Source organism: Tachyglossus aculeatus, chromosome 25 (assembly GCF_015852505.1).
Source record: "Tachyglossus aculeatus isolate mTacAcu1 chromosome 25, mTacAcu1.pri, whole genome shotgun sequence".
NCBI classification, from domain to species: domain Eukaryota; kingdom Metazoa; phylum Chordata; class Mammalia; order Monotremata; family Tachyglossidae; genus Tachyglossus; species Tachyglossus aculeatus.
Window position 1 is genome coordinate 18765417 of NC_052090.1, and position 20915 is coordinate 18786331.

Sequence of the window (20915 nt, forward strand, 5' to 3'; positions counted from 1 at the left end):
AGCAAGTCACTTAACTTTTATGTGCCTCAGTTACTTCATCCGTAAAATGGGGATTAAGACTATGAGCCCCAACTGGGACAGGGACCATGTCCAACCTGATTTTTTCTCTCCACCCCAGCACTTAATACAGTGCCTGACACATAGTAAACACTTAACTGATACTATTTTAAAAAAGTACAGTGGAGTTGGCAGACATGTACCTAAAGTTGGCAGACATGTACCCTGCCCACAGGAGCTTGCAGTCTAAAGGGTGAGACAGAGTGTAAAATAAATTATTGATGGGGGAATTGGAAAGTATAAGGATGTGAACTGAAGTGCTATGGGGCTGGGGGTGAAATGAATATTAAGTTTTTAAGGTATACCGATCCAAGTATACAGATAACATAGGAGGGAGAGTGGATCAGAAAAATGAAGTTCTTTGTTAGGGAAGACCTCGTAGAATAGCTGTGATTTTTTTTTTTTTTAGGAGGATCCTGAAGATGGGGAGAAAGGTAGTCTGCCAGATATGTGAGGGGAGTGAGTTTTAGGCCACTCACTAAATATGCGGGCAAGGGTTCAGTGGCAAAACAGGCAAGACTGAGATACAGTGAGTAGGTTGGCATTAGAGGAACCATGGGTGCAGGCTGGGTTATATAGTAGGAGATATCAAGGTTAGGTAGGAGTGGGTGAGCTAATTGAGTGACTTAAAGCCAGTGGTAAAGAGTTTCTGTTTGAGGCAGAAGTGGAGGGATTTTTGAGAAATGGGGAGGTATGGACTGAATCCTTTCTCAGGAAAATGATCTGACAGAAGAGCCAAATAAGGACTGGAATGGTGAGAGACAGGAAGGAGGGAGGTCAATGAAGAGGTTGAGGTGGTCAAGGTGGGATATGATAGCATGGTTCAGTGAGGTAGCTGTTTGGATGGAGAGAAAGGGGTGGATTCCTGAGATGCTGTGAAGGTAGAACTGACAGGATTTGAGGACAGATTTCACATATGGATTGAAAGAAGTGAGTCAAGGAGAATGCCAATAATACCTCACACTTAGTCATTTTCTTTGACCCTCTTATTCTTTGCTAAGCTTGAGTAGCATGCATTGAGTGCCCATTTGGTGTGGTGTACTGTACTTGGGCACTTGGGAAAGACCGAAGGTACCATGACAGAAGGGCCAACTTTTCCTGGAGTGACCTGTGAGAGACTAATTTACATAAAAACAAAAACATTCATTCTGTATCTCCCCACTCCTCAAAAATCTCCAGTAGTTGGTCAACTGTGCCCACATCAAACAGAAACTCCTTGACATCGACTTTGACACTCAATTAGCTTCCTTTCCTATCTTACCTCCCTGATCTCCTAATACAGCCCAACCTGCACATTTCGCTCCTCTAACCCCAACATGTTCACTGTGCCTCAATCTTGTCTATTTTGCCACTGACCCTTTTCCCCATCCTCCTTCTGGCCTGGAACTTCCTCGCCCTTCATATCTGACAAACCACCACTTTGCCACCTTCAAAGTCCTACTAAAATCACATCTCCTCCAAAAGGCTTTCCCTGACTAAGCTCCCATTTTCCCTACCCACCCTCTCCTTTGCATCATGGCATGGAAGGGAAGCAGTATGGTCTACTTGAAAGAGCACGACCCTGGGAGTCAGAGGACATGGGTTCTAATTCTCGTTCTGCCACGTCTGCTGTGTGACCTTGGATAAGTCACTTCACTTTTCTGGGCCTCAGTTACTTCATCGGTAAAATGAGTATTAAGACTGTGTGCCCCAGGTGGGACTGGGACTGTGTCCAACCTGATTACCTTATATCTACCCCAGTGCTTAGAACAGTGCTTGGCACATAGCAAACACTTAACAAATACCACAACTGTCAATTATTATTAATGCCTGTGCACTCAGATCCATACCCCTTATGCATATGATAGTCACTCCACCCTTAAATAGCATCGATTGATTTGATTTTAAAATTGCCAGGGATAGACTACAAAAATCTGGACTGTCACAGAAAACTCTGCATTTATTGTCTGCCTGAACTTCCTTTCCTTCTTAAACCATTTTATAGACGGGTGACATAATCCATGACTATTCCAAGAAAGAAAATTTAGTTTGTGACCACTGAAGATGATGATTTTATGGATCTGAGTCATCCCACTTTATACAAAACTGGTAGCTGAACTATTTGCCTAGAATTACACTGTCACCTTATTTGCTTTGACATTAGCATAGTGATCGGTGACGCTTCTCTTTGACCACTTGCCCACATATCAGTTGTTACATGATTACGTGTGCTCACTTCCTGCCTCAAAGCTTCTTTCATGATATTGGACATAGACTTACACAGCCTCAACATGGTGTAGATTGCAAAAAGTGTCTATGGCAGTCATATGAACTCCATAGAGCAACTCCAAACACAAGCTGCTCTACTGATGTTCTCTTCATAGACCACTCTTTTTGTGGGAGTGCTGTACTGTCCACTCTGTGTTCCTTTCAAAGTAAACTGTTTGCTTGACTTGGCTGGAGTAATGGTGACAAAGACCCTGGGAGAGAAAAATGTGTTTTTTTTCCCCTTAGGCTAAAGCAGAATGAGATGTCTTGGGTTACATGGCACCACAGTACATTTAACCCTAAACTGGCCTTTGCTTATATCCACCCCAGTGCTTAGTACAGTTCCTGGACCATAGTAAGCGCTTAAACACCACAATTATTATTATTATTGTTATTACTAATAAAGGGCTCTCTTGGTCTGGAGCTCACAGTAGAGGAAGGGTGGAGGTGGTAGGGGTAATAATAATAGTGATTGCAGTATTTAAGCACTTACTATGTGCCAGGCACTGTTCTAAGCACTGTGCTGGGTACAAGATAGGTTGGACACAGTCCCTGTCCCACAAAGGGCTCAGTCTCAATCTCCATTTTACAGATGAGATGACTGAGGCACAGAGAAGTTAAGTGACTTGCCAAAAGTCAAACAGCAGTCAGGCGGTGGAGTTCGGATTAGAACCCAGCTCCTTCTGATTCCCAAGCCCGTGCTCTGTCCACTAAGCCACGCTGGATGATCCCAATGGACTAATCCAGGGAGGAGAGAGAGGCCAAGTCAGAGGCAATTGCAAAGGGCAAATATACCTTTAAAGCACACTCATATAAGTTATTGTATAAGTCCCTCCTAGGTGCCCACATAAGGGGAACACACAGATAATCATACACATGGTATTTGTTAAGCACTTGCTATGTGCCAGGCACCGTACTAAGCCCTGGGATAGATACAAGGTAATCAGGTTGCACATAGTCCATGTCCCAGAGGGGGCTCACAGTCTTAGTCCCCATTTTAGAGATGAGGTTACTGAGGCACAGAGAAGTGAAGTGACTTGCTCGAGGTCACTCAGCAGAAAGTGTTGGAGCCGGGATTAGAACACAGGTCCTTCTGATTCCCAGGCCCATGTCCATACACTAGATCATGTTGCTTCTCATGGGGTCGGGAGAGAGGCTGTCAAATTCCAATCAATCAATCAATCGTATTTGTTGAGCACTTACTGTGCACAGAGCACTGTACTAAGTGCTTGGGAAGTACAAGTTGGCAACATATAGAGACGGTCCCTACCCAACAGTGGGCTCACAGTCTAGAAGGGGGAGACAGAGCACAAAACAAAACATATTAACAAAATAAAATAAATAGAATAGATATGTACAAGTAAAATAAATAAATAGAGTAATAAATACGTGAAGGAAGCCACACTTTCTGCCTACAGAAATCCCTGTAAGTGGGTTGGTGTGTTCAGTCTCTGCTACACATGGGCAAAGACCTTTCCATATGGAAAAATGAGTTGCTCTTTTCAAACTTGATGATGGTAAACATTTGCCTCCACCCTCCCCTCTACTTTCCACCCCAAGAAAATCTGAGATTTTGCAAATACTGCGACACTTTCTTCCAGACTGTGTAGCAGAGTCCTGGGGCCAAGGGGATGCTTCCTTTGCTTTGTTATTTTGGTTTAAACATCATTTTGATGCCATATTGTGCCCAGACTCTCTCTGACAGTTTTCCAAGGATCCACTCACACCCACTCACCCAGACTCCTTCAGCATGATATAATAAGACACCACTCCATTTTCTCCTCCTTTAGAATAAGCATCCATATATGTTTCTCTTGTTAAATGTAAACATTCCACATTCTGTTCAAAAGTAAACTTCTTATAAAAGATGGACGTGATTCTGTTACAGTTCCATTTTTATGGGAATATTAAAAAGTACTCCTTGTGTAAAAAAGTTTTATGACTTTTTATTTTTCTTAATCCCCACATGGCTGAACTCTAAAATGTCAGCCTCATTAGAGAGAGTGCTTAGCCCTAAAAATATATTCATTAGGGCTAGGAATAGGAATTATAATTTAGCAAAAGCTAATCCCACCAAAAAAGGGCATTTGGCATGAAAAAGTGTACTGATATCAGTCCCATAGTTCTTTTCCCATGAGTGATGCTCCAATCTGGATTTTCTGCTGTAAGCGTTGTAGGTTTGATATTTCATTTTCCCCTGGATTTTTTATTTATTTAGAAAATAGCAGTGGAATATAAGGTTATCTGTTTAGCTGTAGTTATGTTTCGTGCATTGGGTGTGTGCCTTTACTGAGGCTGTCAATTTTGCCATGTATGATGCCTTGCACTGTGTCATGTGTATGTGATCATTTAGAAAAAATCACTGGATGGTGGTCCCTTTGAAGTTCAGTAATATCTCCATTCTTCTACAATTGCAAAATCCCATTATTGAAGAACCTTCATAGTGAAGCATTCACTCGAGTCCAATGCTGCTTCTAAACAGTATCATATTTCTGGGAGACCCTTCCCTGATTGCCCAACAGTATTCTAGCCGAGACAGGTAGTGAAAGGACATGTAATGGCTGAGATTATTTCAGCTATCACCTTTAAAATCATTGCTTCAACAGAGAAAACCAAAAGACAGAACAAAAATGTTCTTTTAGTAGTTTGGTAGGAGCCACAAAAGTGCTTCCAAAGTTTTACTGCTGTTCAGATTAAAATTGGCTAGAGCTTTCTACCAAGATTTTTGCTGTTTGTGAGTCTTGTCGAATGCCATGAAGCCAAATAAATATCTATGGAGAAATGAAAGCCTGTAACTACTTTGAAATTGACTTAGCCCTTTGATTTCTTTAACAAGTGTCAACAAATATATTTGTCTCTAAAATGGAAATGAAAATTCCCAGACCCTCCTGGAAACCTTGAAAAAACATTTAGCAGTCCCATTCCCTTGCTCAGTCATAGCAGATGTGTTTTTATTATGAAACTCTCCCTGATTTTCCCTGCTTGTAGGAAAATGCTGCTATTCTTTGGAATTGTGCGGGGGGCATAGTATTATTATTATTGTTACTATTATCATTATCATTATTAACATTTATTAAGCACTTACTGTGGGCGAAGCACTGAATTTCTGGGGTAATTCAAGACTATCAACCAGGACACAGTCCTTGACTCCCGAGGGTCCCAATCTAAAAACCGGAGAGTGGAGAGGGCAGATCTTTTCCTTCTTTCTCTCTGTCCCTGGTCACTTTAGGCCCTGTCTCCATCCAAGGGGACCAGAATTCTGAGCACCTTAAGTTTGACTGAATAATAATAATAATTATGGCATGTATTAAGCACTTACTATGTGCAAGGCACTGTTCTAAGCGCTGGGGAGGTTACAAGATGATCAGGTTGCCCCACAGGGGGCTCACAGTCTTCATCCCCATTTTACAGATGAGGTAACTGAGGCCCAGATTGATGAAGGAGTGGGCGTCATCTGTCGATCATTCAGATCGACAGATGACGCCCACTCCTTCATCAATCTGGCTTCACCCACTTCATTCCCCAGAAACTGCCCTCTCTAAATTCACCAGTGCCTTCCTTCTTCCCAAATCCAATGGGGCTGTACTCCATCCTAACCCTCCCTGAGTTCTCAACTCCTTTCAACACTGTTGACCACACCCTTCTCCTGGAAACATTATCTAACCTTGGCTTCACTGATACTGTCCTCTTCTGGTCATCCTCCTATTCCTCTGACTGCTCCTTTTCAGTCTCTTTTCCAGGCTCCTCTTCTGCCTCCCACCCTCTAACTGTGGGAATCCCTCAAGGATCAGTTTTGGGTCCCCCTCTTGTCTCCATCTACACCTACTCCGTTGAAGAACTCATTGGTTCCCATGGCTTCAACTATTATCTCTATATGGATGATTCCCCAGTCATCGTCATCAATCATATTTATTGAGCGCTTACTATGTGCAGAGCACATAGTAAGTCCGCTTCTTCAAGCTCTGATCTCTCTCCTCCTTGGCAGTCCCAAATTTCCTCTTGCCTTTAGGACATCTCTAATTGGATATCCTGCTGACACCTCAAACTTAACATGTCCAAAACAGAACTCCTCATTTTGCTACCCAAACCCTGTCCTCGCCCTGCCTTTCCCATCACTGTAGATAACACCACTACCTTCCCTATCTCACAAGCCAGCAACCTTGGCATTATCCTCAACTCATCTCCATCACTCAACCCACACATTTGATCTGCCACCAAATCATGTCGATTGACTCCATCCTTTTGATTCCATCCAAACTGCTAGTATGCTAATCCAAGTATAAGAGCAGCAGCGTGGCTCAGTGGAAAGAGCCCGGGCTTTGGAGTCAGAGGTTGTGGGTTCAAATTCCAGCTCTGCCAATTGTCAGCTGTGTGACTTTGGGCAAGTCACTTAACTTCTCTGTGCCTGTTACCTCATCTGTAAAATGGGGATTAAGACTGTGAGCCCCCCGCGGGACAACCTGATCACCTTGTAACCTCTCCAGCACTAAGAACAGTGCTTTGCACATAGTAAGGGCTTAATAAATGCTATTATTATTATTATTTATATCCTGCCTTAATAATAATAGTAATGGTACTTGTTAAGCGCTTACTATGTACCAAGGACTGGTCTAAGCACTGGGGCAGATACAAGTTAATTCAGTTGGACACAGTCCCTATCCCACATGGGGCGCACACTCTTATTCCCTATTTTTTACAGTTGAGGTAACTGAGGCAGAGAAGTGAAGTGGCATGCCCAAGGTCACACAGCAGACATGTCGTAGAGGCAGGATTAGAACTCAGTTCCTTCTGACTCCCAGGCCAATGCTCTATCCATTAAGCCATGCTGCTTCTCCACACTGCCTTGACTACTTCATCAAGCACCTCTCAGACTTTCCTGCCTTCTGTCTCTCCCCACTCCTGCCCTTACCTCACTCTGCTGCTCACATCATATTTCTCAAACAACATTCAGTCCACATCTCCCACTCCCCCAAAATCTCTAGTGGTTATCCATCCACCGCCTCATCAGACAGAAATTCTTTAACACCACCTGTAAAACACTCAATCAGCTCTCCCCTTCCTTCTGTACCTTGCTAATTTCCTCCTCCAACCCAGCCAGCACATTTTACTCCTCTAATGCTCCTACCACTCACTGTACCTAGATTTCATCTATCCCACTGCTGACCACTTACCCACATCCTCCATCTGGCCTGGAACTCCCTCCCCCATATATATGATAGACCATGACTCTCCCCATCTTCTAAGTCTTATTAAAATCACATCTCCTCCCAGAGGCCTTCCCTGACTAAATCCTCATTACCTTTACTACGTCACCTATGCGCTTGGTTTTATACCCTTTATGTGTTTGATATTCACCCCACCCTCAGCCCCACAGCACTTATGTAAGTATCCATAATTCATTTTCATGTCTGTTTCCTCCTCTAGACTGTAAGCTCCTGGTAAGCAGGGTATATTTCTACTGACTCTGTTGTATATTGTACTCAAGTGCTTAGGACAGTGATTTGTACAGAGTAATTTCTCGATAAAAACCACTAATTGATTGATAAGTTGCTTGGGTAGACATATCCAGAGTGGTGAGTTCTGCCCAAACTTTGTGATGTAGACTGTAAGCTTGTTTTGGGCAGGGAATGTGTCTGTTTATTGTTATATTTTACTCTCCCAGGTGCTTGGTATAATGCTTTGCACACAGTAAGCACTCAATAAATATGACTGACTGACTGAATGAAAGTAATTAGGTTGGAACTGACCAGTTCTCTTAAGTTAGACAGGGATAGGACTATGCCAGTACTTGAGAGTCTCTTCCACGCATCGGCTATAGGTTCCTCAAGGTTCAGTTCTTGGTTCCCTTCTGTTCTCGATTTACACTCACTCCCTTGGTGACTTCATTTGCTCCCACGGCTTTAACTATCATCTCTACACTGATGACACCCAAATCTACATCTCTGCCCCGGTCTCTCTCCCTCCCTCCAGGCTCGCATCTCCGCCTGCCTTCAGGACATCTCCATCTGGATGTCTGCCCGCCACCTAAAACTCAACATGTCCAAGACTGAACTCCTTGTCTTCCCTCCCAAACCCTGCCCTCTCCCTGATTTTCCCATCACTGTTGACGACACTACCATCCTTCCCATCTCACAAGCCTTGGTGTCACAAGGCCTCACAAACTTGGTGTCATCCTCAACTCCACTCTCTCGTTCACCTCTCACATCCAAGCCATCACCAAAACCTGCCGGTCTCACCTCCACAACATTGCCAAGATCCACCCTTTCCTCTCCATCCAAACTGCTACCCTGCTTGTCCAAGCTCTCATCCTATCCCGTCTGGATGACTGTATCAGCCTCCTCTCCGATCTCCCATCCTCCTGTCTCTCCCCACTTCAATCCATACTTCACGCTACTGCCCGGATTGTCTTTGTCCAGAAACGCTCTGGGCATGTTACTCCCCTCCTCAAAAATCTCCAGTGGCTACCAATCAACCTATGCATAAGGCAGAAACGCCTCACCCTCGGCTTCAAGGCTCTCCATCACCTCACCCCCTCCTACCTCACCCCCCTTCTCTCCTTCTACAGCCCATCCCGCACCCTCCGCTCCTCTGCCACTAATCTCCTCACCGTGCCTCATTCTCACCTGTCCTGCCGTTTATCCCTGGCCCACGTCAACCCCCTGGCCTGGAATGCCCTCCCTCCCCACATCCGCCAAGCTAGCTCTCTTCCTCCCTTCAAGGTCCTACTGAGAGCTCACCTCCCCCAGGAGGCCTTCCCAGACTGAGCCCCCTCCTTCTTCTCCCCCTCTTCCCCCTCTCCATCCCCCCGCCTTACCTCCTTCCCTTCCCCACAGCACCTGTATATATGTATATATGTTTGTATGTATTTATTACTCTATTTATTTTACTGGTACATATTTACTGTACTTATTTTATATTGTTAATATGTTTTGTTTTGTTCTCTGTCTCCCCCTTCTAGACTGTGAGTGCACTGTTGGGTAGGGACCGTCTGTATATGTTGCCAACTTGTACTTCCCAAGCGTTTAGTACAGTGCTCTGCACACAGTAAGTGCTCAATAAATACAAATGAATGAATGAATAATTATAATTATGATAACGGTATTTAAGTGCTTACTAAGTTTCAAGCACTGTTTTAAGGGCTGTAGTAGATACAAGGTAATCAGGTTGGACAGTGTCCCTCACTCACATGGGACTCACAGTTTAATGGGGAGGGGAATTGAATACCCACTTTACAGGTGCAGTAACTGAGGCTCAGGGAAGTTAAGTGACTTTCCCAATGTCACACCATAAACAAGCGGCAGAGCTGGGATTAGAGCTGGGAGTCAGGTACTCTGACTCCCATCATCAATCGTATTTATTGAGCGCTTACTATGTGCAGAGCACTGTACTAAGCGCTTGGGAAGTACAAATTGGCAACATATAGAGACAGTCCCTACCCAGCAGTGGGCTCACAGTCTAAAAGGACAATGCTCTAGAAAAAAAGAGTATCATTGTGATAATAATTGCAGTATTTAAGTGTTTAATAGTTGACAAGCACTGTGCAAAAATGTGGGGTCAGTGCAATCAAATCAAACCCAGTCCCTGTCCCACATGGGGTTCATAGTCTAAGCGGAAGGGAGAACGGGTATTTAAACCTCATTTTCCAGATGAGGAAACTGAGGCACAGAAACGTTAATTGACCTGCTCAATGTCACACAGCAGGTTAGGGAACTGGGATTAGAAACCCAGGCCTCCTGACTCCCAGTCCTGTGCTCTTTCCACTAGGCCACGCTGCTTCCCTATCGCTGAGCTACTCAGAAAATGTGTAACAATCAAGGGAGTTGCAGTGTGGAATGCCATTCACAAGGTGTTAAGTATTATTTCCCAAGCTCCAGGGACAAGCCAAGCTTGAACCGCTAATTATACTCTCCCTCAAGCTTCTCAAAATAGGACAGAATAAACCACAAATCTGACCAGTTCCCCAAGGATCTAATAACCCAGGCTGCCAATCTAAAAAAAAAGGAAGATCTTCCCAGATACCAGGAACCTCCACCAGCGCAGCCAGACTCTCAATCCCTAAGGCGAGCAGCTGAACTGCTATCAGTCTTCATCCCTGAAGCACTTTTCCAGCCACTTTAGTTCCTTGTGATTTTATTGTCCAAGTTCCATAAACCTAAGTGCTTAATTGTGTGATTTTGGGTATGGTTTATAAATTCCCTGTCCCCTCTTCATGAGTAGTGTTTAAACCTCCAGAATCAAACATTAAGCACTTGAGAGCTGGATTCAATAAATAGTCTCCCCCGGCTTCTGTTCTTAAAAATCCTCCAAAACTCAAGCTGCTTTTCAAGTTGTTTATTTAATTTGGCCCTGAAGGTGTACGAGCCCAAAACAGATCATCTCCCTTTTGTTTTCTTGTTTTCTCTTTTTGTGTTTTCTTTTTTTAGGTGTGCACTCTGTCACTGGCGTAAGAGCATTACAATAACCAAATAGGTATAATGATTAAATGTCACCTCTCTGACCCATTTGTCTAGGGAAAGCGTCTAACTAGAAGTGCAAGGCTTCTTGGTTCCCATAATTTTCCTACAAATGTCTGGGAGGAACAGAAGATGGGGTAAAAGAGGAAGTGCATAATGCCCTGTTGTCCTATCCCCTGCCTCACCAAGACTCTCCCCCTACATCTCCAGCATGCTTCAGATCACAACCGTTCCATCCCCAGAAGGCTTAAGCCAGTAGAAAAATAGGGTGGGATGAAGGCATAGAGGCATGCCCATGTCTGGAGTGGGTCAGAATGAGAGTGAGACTGGGGTGTGTGGGTTGCAGGTGGCCCCTGAGCTGGGAATTCTTTTGACTGATAGTCTTTGGGTCGTTCATGGTGTCCTGCTCTTGAGGCTGGAAAGCCTGTAAACAGAATATGTGGCTAGATGATGGTCGTGAACATGACTGTTCTCAGGAACCCTGCCTGAATTTCAGTGAAAATGATTTGCTTGGAATGGAGGGATTGGGTGGCCCTGGGTGAGTGCCGAAGACCAGTGTAAGTGTTCCAAATAAAGACTCCTCAAATTTTCAACCCAGCGTTGTGGGGTTCTTATAAGACACATTCCTCTTCCATGATTTTGGCGATACTGGGAAGTGTTAAGGGAGAAAAACCTTTAGGGTGTCAGTCGTTCACAGAGACTCCATTTTTGACCCACCACAGATTACTTTGAAAAAGACCAATGAAAGATTCCCTTTCCTTTCCATTCCACCATCACCACCTCCTCTCCCCAACCACCCCTCCCCCAGAAGAAACTCTGACCTTTGGAAGGATTTGGGTTTTTTTTCCAGCTTTCCTCAGAAGTTTTAAGTCATTATTCTACCGGTGCTGATGTGTTTATGGACTCTAGGTTTCAAAAAGATCCCCAACTTTAAGCTAATAGAAGTCAAATATTATGTGCTTTGCAGATAAAAAAAAAAGAAAAATAACACACTGAATTTTGGCAACCATCTAACAATTCTATAGATTCCTTATAAAGGAGCTTCTCTGAAAGCATTTAGTGTTTAACCTTTCCTTTTTTAAACTGCATACGCAGGTTCTTTCAGGGCTGGGACATTCAGTCCTACTGAGTTGTTGCTTTTTCATTATTCACTTGGCTTCAGTATTTTTCCATGTACAAGGGATTTTCACTTTTTTTAAAATGAGGAAAAAACAATGTTGTCAGTATCAATACATCCGCATCCATGGAGAGTCACTTCCTATCAAGGTTTCAAAAGTACTTCATGGTTTTCCCATCTCCTGTCTGTACCAATCATTGCTGATGCTTCACATATGCAGGGCACATGATGCCAACTTTTCAACCCGCTCTTTGCAGTGTTCCATTTCAAAAAAAAAAAAAGGGAGAGAATGAAAAACTGGATTATTCATTCATCACAGTATAAAAGTCCTGTTGTACTGCTGTGTGAGGAGCAGGATCAGTTTGTGCTAAGCACAGAACCACCGTCAAGGCAAACCTGTGCATTTTCAAGGGAAGAGAAGGATGGGTGAAGGAGAGGTGTTTTATTTTCTGCTGCTAATTGAATGGCCTAATTTTCCCTCCCTGCCAGGAACTAAAATTTACACAGTAAATCAATGGACAGAGATTACATACAGCAAATCAAAGCCCAGGTACTGGGTTAAGGATCATATTACCCTAGGTTATTTTCTTTTTAACACTGACTCTCTGTGTGACTTGAAGCTATTTATTAAATTTCTGGTGCCTCATTTTGTACATCTGTAGCCTGGGTTTGAAAATTGCTTAAGGTGTGCAAAGCTTGATTAATATTTTGCCGTTGACCCACACATAAAAGACACCCAGTAAAAGTACAGTCTCTGTTGGTTTTGGTGTATAATGAAGACTGGGAATTCTCATGCCTCGTCTTTCTTGCTTCAAGTCCTAGTCTCTGTATCTTTTTTTCATTTTTGAAGACACTTAGCTAAACCCCTTATTTTAAATCTTGGATCTGTGAAATTTTCAGATCCTCATTAAGGTCTTTGGAGTATCTTTTACTGCTTTTAAATAATGTACAAGTAATGCATTTTGTCTTTTAAATCATTAGAACCAAGAAATCCATTTTAAAAACTAGGCCTCAGACTCACTGGATGCGGTAACCGTTGTCTAATCATTAAATAGTGGCTATTTGATTGGCATCCCAGGTCAGGGAACGGCATTCCACCGTTCATATCTGGAACTGCCTGTGCAGAAGCAGACATCAAATTCATGCAGCAATTGCAAAAGACGTGACCATGTCCAGAAGTGACTCCTTTCACCCAAGGCAGAGTCTATTTTTCTCAAAGGGCCAAAATCCCATGATTACCCAAGTTATGGGGCGAAGAAAGTAGGCACAGCATCTTTGAGACACCAGGCATGAATGAACTATTATAGCTGTTCCCGTCTGTCGTGATTTTTTTTCACTCCTCAAAAGAAGTGTTGAACCTGATGAGCAGCAGCTTGTATTGGGCTCCATTGATTTAATTTATCCATACTGTAATTTACTAGGCTGGAGTAAAAACAGTAATTCTGGGAGGCCATCATACACTCATTAGAAGCATACTGAGAAAGCTTAATGGCTTACAACCCACAGTTCCATACATCCATCTTGCAGCGATCTTGCCTCCCAGGGCCTGCTGCTTGATTCTCCGTGCCGGTGCCGACACTGCTGTTTTCCTATACACCCCAGAAAATGAGGGGTCTTTTTGAACGGCAAGATTTAAGACACCGAGAAACAAATTGAGCCAGTGTTTCAGGAGTGTTTGAAGTGTTACTGCCAACAGGAAAGCGCTCATGTACTGTTAATCACGGTAAGATTAGTTAGCTGTTAAGTACTGTAGAGTGCAACTAATCAAAAAGCTCAAACATCCCACACAATGGAACAGAAATAATTACTCTCCTGCAGCTGCCATTGTTTTCGGGCCTAACCTTCTCTGGACTAATAAAAGATTTAATTTTACACTGTGGGAAGGAAATGTCAGTGTTACAAAGGAGTACGATGTTCAACTGCTTAGAGCACCATCAGGTAAAGTATATAATGAATTAGGATTTAATAAGCTAATGCGGAGTGAAACCAAAACAAACTCGGTTTTCTTCCTTTCTTTCCCTCTCTGTAGCCCCATCAGTAGGATGACTTCAAAAAGACGTGGGTGTCAGCTGCTCTCTCCTTTTGGATGGGACTTCCTGATGAAGACGGAAGGTGTCTAAGGTGTGTGTAAATGTCTATTTGATTTTTGGCCCTCGACTAAAAGTATCAGTTCCTCAGAGGAACCTTCCGTAGTGCCTCCGGAAGGAAAGTCACACGTTGAAGCCATGCAGGCTTATTGGAGTTTGGGGCCATTCTTGCCTTTCTTTCCCTTCAAACCAAAGAGAAAACTTCTTCTGAGGTGTTCGAGCTCACTGAAAAGAGGGGCTGTGATTCTTGTATCTCAAGGAAGAGTTTGGGGTAGAGAAAGGAGTCAATCCAGAAGTCGAGCAAAGCAAAAACATAATGCCAATAGATCAGCAGTCCACTTGACATGAAATAATGCATCGCAGACATTAGTCCAGGGATCTGCAGAGTCTAAATTGGGACTGCTCAGCTTTTCTGGACTTTACAAGATGGGGTTTACTGTAATTATTTTAATTATTACATTTTTGAAGTGCTTATGCTGTGTTAAGGCCTGGGTTGGGTACAAGGTTAATGCTTTGGACAGAGTCCCTGTCCCACATGAAGTTCATATTCTAGCTTACCCCATTTTATCGATGTGGAAACTAAGGCCTGGAGAGGTTAAGTGATTTGCCCAAGGTTGCGCAGCAAGCTACTGGCAGAGATGGAACTAGAACGTGGGCCTTGGGACTCCCTGTTCTGTGCTCTTTTTTTAATGGTATTTGTTAAGCACTTACTATGTTTCAGATACTGTGCTAGGAACTGAGGCAGATATGAGCCAATCAGGATAGACACAGTGCATGGCTTATAGTCTTAATTCCCATTTTACACATGAGGGACAGAGAAGTGAAGTGACTTGCCCAAGTTCACACTGCAGACTAGTGGCAGACCCAGGAGTAGAACCCAGGTCCCGCTGATTCCCAGGCCCTGTTCTCTATCTACTAGGTGACAGCGTCTCCCAATTAGCTTGTATCGGTTACACTTGGGAGGTACAGAGGAACCTAACATCTTATTTTAAGTGATCAGCGTTGCTTAGAGGAAGGAACGCGGGCTTGGGAGTCAGAGGACGTAGGCTCTAATCCCGCCTCCGCCACTTGTCTGTTGTGTGACCTTGGACAAATCACTTAACTTCTCCGTGCCTCAGTTACCTCATCTGTAAAATGGGGATTAAGACTGTGAGCCCCAAGTGGGACAACCTGATTACCTTGTAGATACCCCAGCGCTCAGCACAGCACCTGGCACATAGTAAACACTTAACAAATACCATAATCTTTTAGACTGTGAGCCCACTGTTGGGTAGGGACTTTCTCTATATGTTGCCATCTTGTACTTCCCAAGCGCTTAGTACAGTGCTCTGCACACAGTAAGCACTCAATAAATACGATTGATTGATTATGAGAAGCAGCGTGGCTTAGTGGCAAGAGAATGGGCTTGAGAGTCAGAGGACATAGGTTCTAATCCCGCCTCCGTCACTTGTCTGCTGTGTAACTTTGGGCAAATCACTTAACTTCTCTGTGCCTCAGTTACCTCATCTGTAAAATGGGGATTAAGACTGTAATCCCCACGTGGACCAACCTGATTACCTTATATCTACCCCAGAGTTTAGAACAGTACTTGGCACGTAGTAAGCACTTAACAAATACCTTAATAATTATTATTATTTTGTTCAACTGTTCGGGGTTGCAGATGTTGTGTGGCCTCCCATCAAGTACCATACTGGGGAAAGGAAGCGTATGGCTACTGAAATCCCTTTGTCATAGAAAAAGAAAACTCCCTAATCTTCTGAAAAAGATTCAATCCTTGAGTGAAAGAGCAGGAGTGGCTCTGATGAATGGATCAGAAGCAGGGTGGCCTGGTGAAAAGAGCACGGTTCTAGTCCCAGCTTTGATACACACCTGTGGTATGGCCATGGGAAATTCATTTAATTTCTTTGGGCCCCAGTTTCTTCATCTGTAAAATGGGGACAATATAACTGCTTAGATCATGAGCTCCGTGATGGAGAGGGACTGTGTACGATCTGAATACTAGGTGCCAAACACTGGGGTAGATACAAGATAATACACATTTAATAAACATTATTAGCACTACAATCCAGCCTTCTGATTTCAGAGTCGGGTGAATTACTAAACCGTCAATATTTACTCTTAAATATCCCCAGGGTTGGCAAATCCAGAGCCTCCATTTGTAGCTGGCTGCAGTGTTCTATTACCCTAATAATCAAGAAATTCTTTGTGTCCAACAAAGATCTTCCCTACCATAGTGTAAATCCATCCTGTCTTGTTTGGGCTTCAGGATTCACACAGAATAATCATCAATATCCTCCTCATAAAAAAGTCTTCCCTACTCTCGGCTGACTTCCTTTGTCACACCCCAGTATCTTGTTAGCCTTTTTACACAATGCTACCTCATTGCTGACTCATTCAACTATGGACCCAGGTCAGTTCTTCTGTAAGTTTTTAAGTGTCACTTTGCTAAACTAATTTTCTGGCCCCCACAAAAGGTTCTTAATATAGGAAAGAGTTAACTATTTTTCCTCATATTTTCTGGATTATCCCATTAAAAAAGAGAGCCATAATGGAGTCGATAATGTGTTAACAACCCCCAAGCAGCCCCTCTAAAATCTCACCTCCTCCCGGAGTCCTCCCCCAGTTTTTTCCTCCTCCTCCCCTTCCAAAACTTCATGTGAACCAAGCACTTTTGTATTCACAACCATCTGTAGTACTTTTGTTCACACGCTATTACTTAAGCACTAACAATCAACTGATCAGTGGTATTTATTGAGCACTTATTGGGTCCACAGCACTGTACTAAATGCTTGGGAGAAGACAGTGCAGTAGATTTGGTAGACACAATCTCAGCCCTCAAAGAGTTTACAATCAGGTAGGGGAGACTGATACTAAAATAAATTACAGATAGGGGAAGCAGTAGAGTATATATATAAATTATATCCACTTTTCTTTTTATTCCCTACTAGATCATTAGCTCGCTAAGGGCAAGGATCATGTCTCCAGATTCTCAACAGTAAAGAGAAATGAGAATGACTCTCACCTACAGTTCTTATGGAGGTGTTGGGAAAGTTAATACATGATAGACAATTATTTGCATTTTAGGGTACTACAGTGATGTAAAACGCTATAGCGATGCTTTCAAATGTGTTCATCTCAAACCTCCCTATAGGAATTCACAATCAATCAGCAGTATTTAGTATCTACTGTGTGCACAGTACTGAATCTAGCACTTGGAAGAGTTCAATAGAGGTAAAAAAGGCATGATTCCTGCCTTCCCTTAGCTTACAATCTAACAAGGGAGAGGTGACCAATGGGACAGTAGATGAGGAGACTTTGAACCAGGTGGCAGCCTTCTGCATAGGAAAGAGGGGCGGATCAGAGACATAGTGTGGAAAAAGATCTGGCAAGATTGAAGAGAGCAAGGAGTCAAAGATGACACCAGAGACGGGGTTGTTAGAAGGAATTAATTCCACTTACTACTTCCTGTGATGAAAGGAAGATGTACGGTAGGATTTCCCTACTGTTAAGAAAGGGAGAATGATAGGAACTCCTTGGCTCAGTTTAGTTTAGGAGAGGAGAGAGACCAGCAGAAAGTATCAGATGGGTCATGTAACCATTTTGAAGCTATTAAATACCCAGCCCTTTGGTCCACGCACACATGGAGGCCAGTATACCCCTTAGATGGACTGTTGACAAGTGCTAAGAATAGTCTGGGGATAAGACTTGAGAACGAGTCAATCAATTACTGTACTAAGCCCATAGAAGACTTTAGTAGAATAATGAGGATGGCTTGCTAAGCACTTCATGCTAACAGTTGTTGCTGCTTCCCTTCCAAATGCCTGTTTATCACCTAAAGTTAGTGATGGTATTTATCAAACACTTGCTTTGTGTTAAGCACTCTGCCGAATGGTGGGGTAGGTACAAGAGAATCAAAGCAGACACAGACCCTGTCCAAATGGAGCTCACCTTGTTACAGGAAATAGAGCAGATATTTTTTCCCAGTTGTTTAGATGAGAAAGCGAGGCCCAGATGATTTAAGCAACTTTCTCGAGGTCACACAGCATATGCATGGCTCAAACATGGGATTCCTAGTCAGATGCTCTTTCCATTTTGAAAAGATGTTTTGTAGCAGAGTGCAGTGATCACCATTAGCTTCTCTAGATTGAAGCTTCTTGTGGGAAGGGAATGCTACCAATTCGACTGTATTGTTCTCTCCCAGGCACTTAGCTCTGCATACAGTAAGCAGTCAATAAATACCACTGATTGAAGGAGTATGAATGGTAAGATCACTATGTATTGCCTTGAAAGGACAGCCCATAAGGAACAGAGAAACTCATTTTTACAGAGATATGTGGTGAAATGTAAAGAATATTCCAAAATGTCTATGACTGGAATTTTGCCCTGCAGTTCCCAGATTCATAGGTAGTCCTCATATTGAACCATTAGATGTTATGGTTTCATGGTTTAGTGCCTAACACTGTGACATCACACTCCATAGTAAATATAATTACCTATGCCCAAAAGGGTCTTTCCTGAATAATATGTTTTGGAATCTTCTTGCCATTTTACCCCGAGTCTGTGGCAGTGTTTAAATGGCAAGAAATCTCTAGCTGTTGCTTCAGTAGAAGACATGTGGGAGAGGGCATATAAGAAGTTGTATTCAAATTTCACCTGAGTATTGTGGGACATAGTTCTGTTTCCATACTTTTTTAGTTCTTGCATCTGGCCACCTGCTGACCCAGTTCACTGTATGGCTCCTGCATGTCTGGATATATGCTTTCCATATGCAACATGTTTCATCAAATCCTTCTTCCCCAAAAGTGAATTGTAAGCATGTAAAATGTTTCTGAAATTTTACAGCCCAGTTCACAAGCAGCCTTCTCTAAGTTGACAGCTGGTATCTGATCTGGAAATACTGTGCTTTCCTACGGATGTTAGTTGTCCTGTCACCTTGCCTTGCAAAGATATAAACAAATATATGAAACTGGGAGGAAAAAATGAGAGAGAAAAATCTTCATTTGGGAAATATAATTCTGGAAATGAACAACTGCACTCTTTTCAGGAGGCAGAGAACCCTGGAAGACGTGTGCCAAATAATACCAATGATTGTTTGATTCCAAGTGCCAATAATAATAATAAAAATTGTTATTAAGCACTTACTATGTGCCAGGCACTGTACTAAGTGCAGGGATAGAAACAAGTTTATCTGGTTGGACACAGTCCCTGTTCCACACGGGGCTCACAGTCTCAATCTCTATTTTACAGATGAGGTAACTGAGGCACTGAGCAGTGAAGCGACTTGCCCAAGGGCACACAGCAGACAAGTGGTGGAGGCAGAACCCAAAACCTTCTGACTCCCAAGCCTGTGCTCTATCCACTAAGCCATGCCACGCTGATGATGCTAGAGTGCAAGAAGCCAGTCCTGCAGCAAAATTGGAACCTGCCTATGAAGAACAGCTTTGGTATGTACTACTGTGCAGTGTCACATGAATTATTGAAACCCAGGTATGAGAAACCTCTTTGTTCATATGTGCAGAGGCTGGCTGAATGGGCTCATTGATGGCCCCAATTCTCCAACTTGTCTCATCCCAGTGTAGGTGTCCTCGAGCAATAGTTTGGCTACGGCATTTACCAGTCAAACTTCCCACCCATTACAGTGTTTTGGTTGCATCCACCACAGAGTGCATCCCCTAGAAAATTTAGTCCAGATTGTTAATCCCTGGGGACCTAGGGATTCAAACATAAACACTGGGGCCAGCCCTGTAGGACAATCCAAATGCTAGAACCTGAAATATCCTGGGGTGTAAGATAAAGCGCCTTGAAATGCATCCACCTGCTAACACAAGGTCAGCAGTCTGGGAATTAAAAGTGTATTGGGCCACACTGTGATCTAGTTCTTGGCTGGTATTCCTTGCTGTGACAACGGCTCATATATACACTGTGTAAATATGTCCTTCAGACCGTACAAACTAGGCTGACTTTTTTTGTTGTTTGTTTTTTGTTTCTGGAAGTGAGAGCAGCGTTACTATGGTGCCTGTGGATTAGAACAGGACCGTTGCAATAGAGATTCTATAAGAGATTGTAACTTCTTGTTTGAGCAGATCTTTTCAAAATACTATTTCCTTGTAAGTGAGCCCGAGGACTGTTTCTCTTTGAATTACAGTAGTGAGCTGGAGGATTTGTGACAGCTGGAATCAACGCAACCCTCACTAACAATTTGTGGGGACTGGGAGAGATGTCAGGAAGGTAATCATTGGTGGGACACAGACAATTTGCTGAAGTTGCTCTGAACTGGCAATAAATGGGTTGCTTTCTTGGAGAGCCCTTTTACAGTGGGGGAATCTTGAGATGGAGGTCAGTCCCAAAGAGAATTTGATTTGCATAGCCATAATTATTAATGCTACCATTCTGTCAGAATAGCCTTCGTGGAAGGCATGTAAATAGTGGCTGGAAAACTTATTACATTTTTCAATTTATTTGCTGCAGTTTTTCAACATAATTGCACCCAAAGATGAATCCAGAAGTTCTGGCTAGAATCCACGCTAATTTTGCTATACTTCAGATTACAAGATGTCCATTTACATTATACTGCAAATATGTATCTATTAGTTTCCTGTAGAAAAAACAAAACAGAACATACTCCCAAATGTACTAGAAGACTCAGGGATGAAAACACTTCGAGTTAAAATGCCACAAATGACAGATTCTGTAAGAAAAGTTTGTCTGAAAGTTGCATCAAAACCTACTCCTGCATTCCTTCTGTATTTCCTTATTTTGGGCTTGCTACCCTGTCAATCAAACCCACCCAACTAATCAACTGGTTAGAAATGGATGTCCTAGATACCCTTTCTTAGCTGTCTTCCAGCTAGGATGATTCAGATCAACATTAGAATTCTAACATGTGCATCTAACCCAAATCCAAGCTACTGGTATTCTGTTTGGCACTTGCTTGCATTACCCAATGGGACTGGA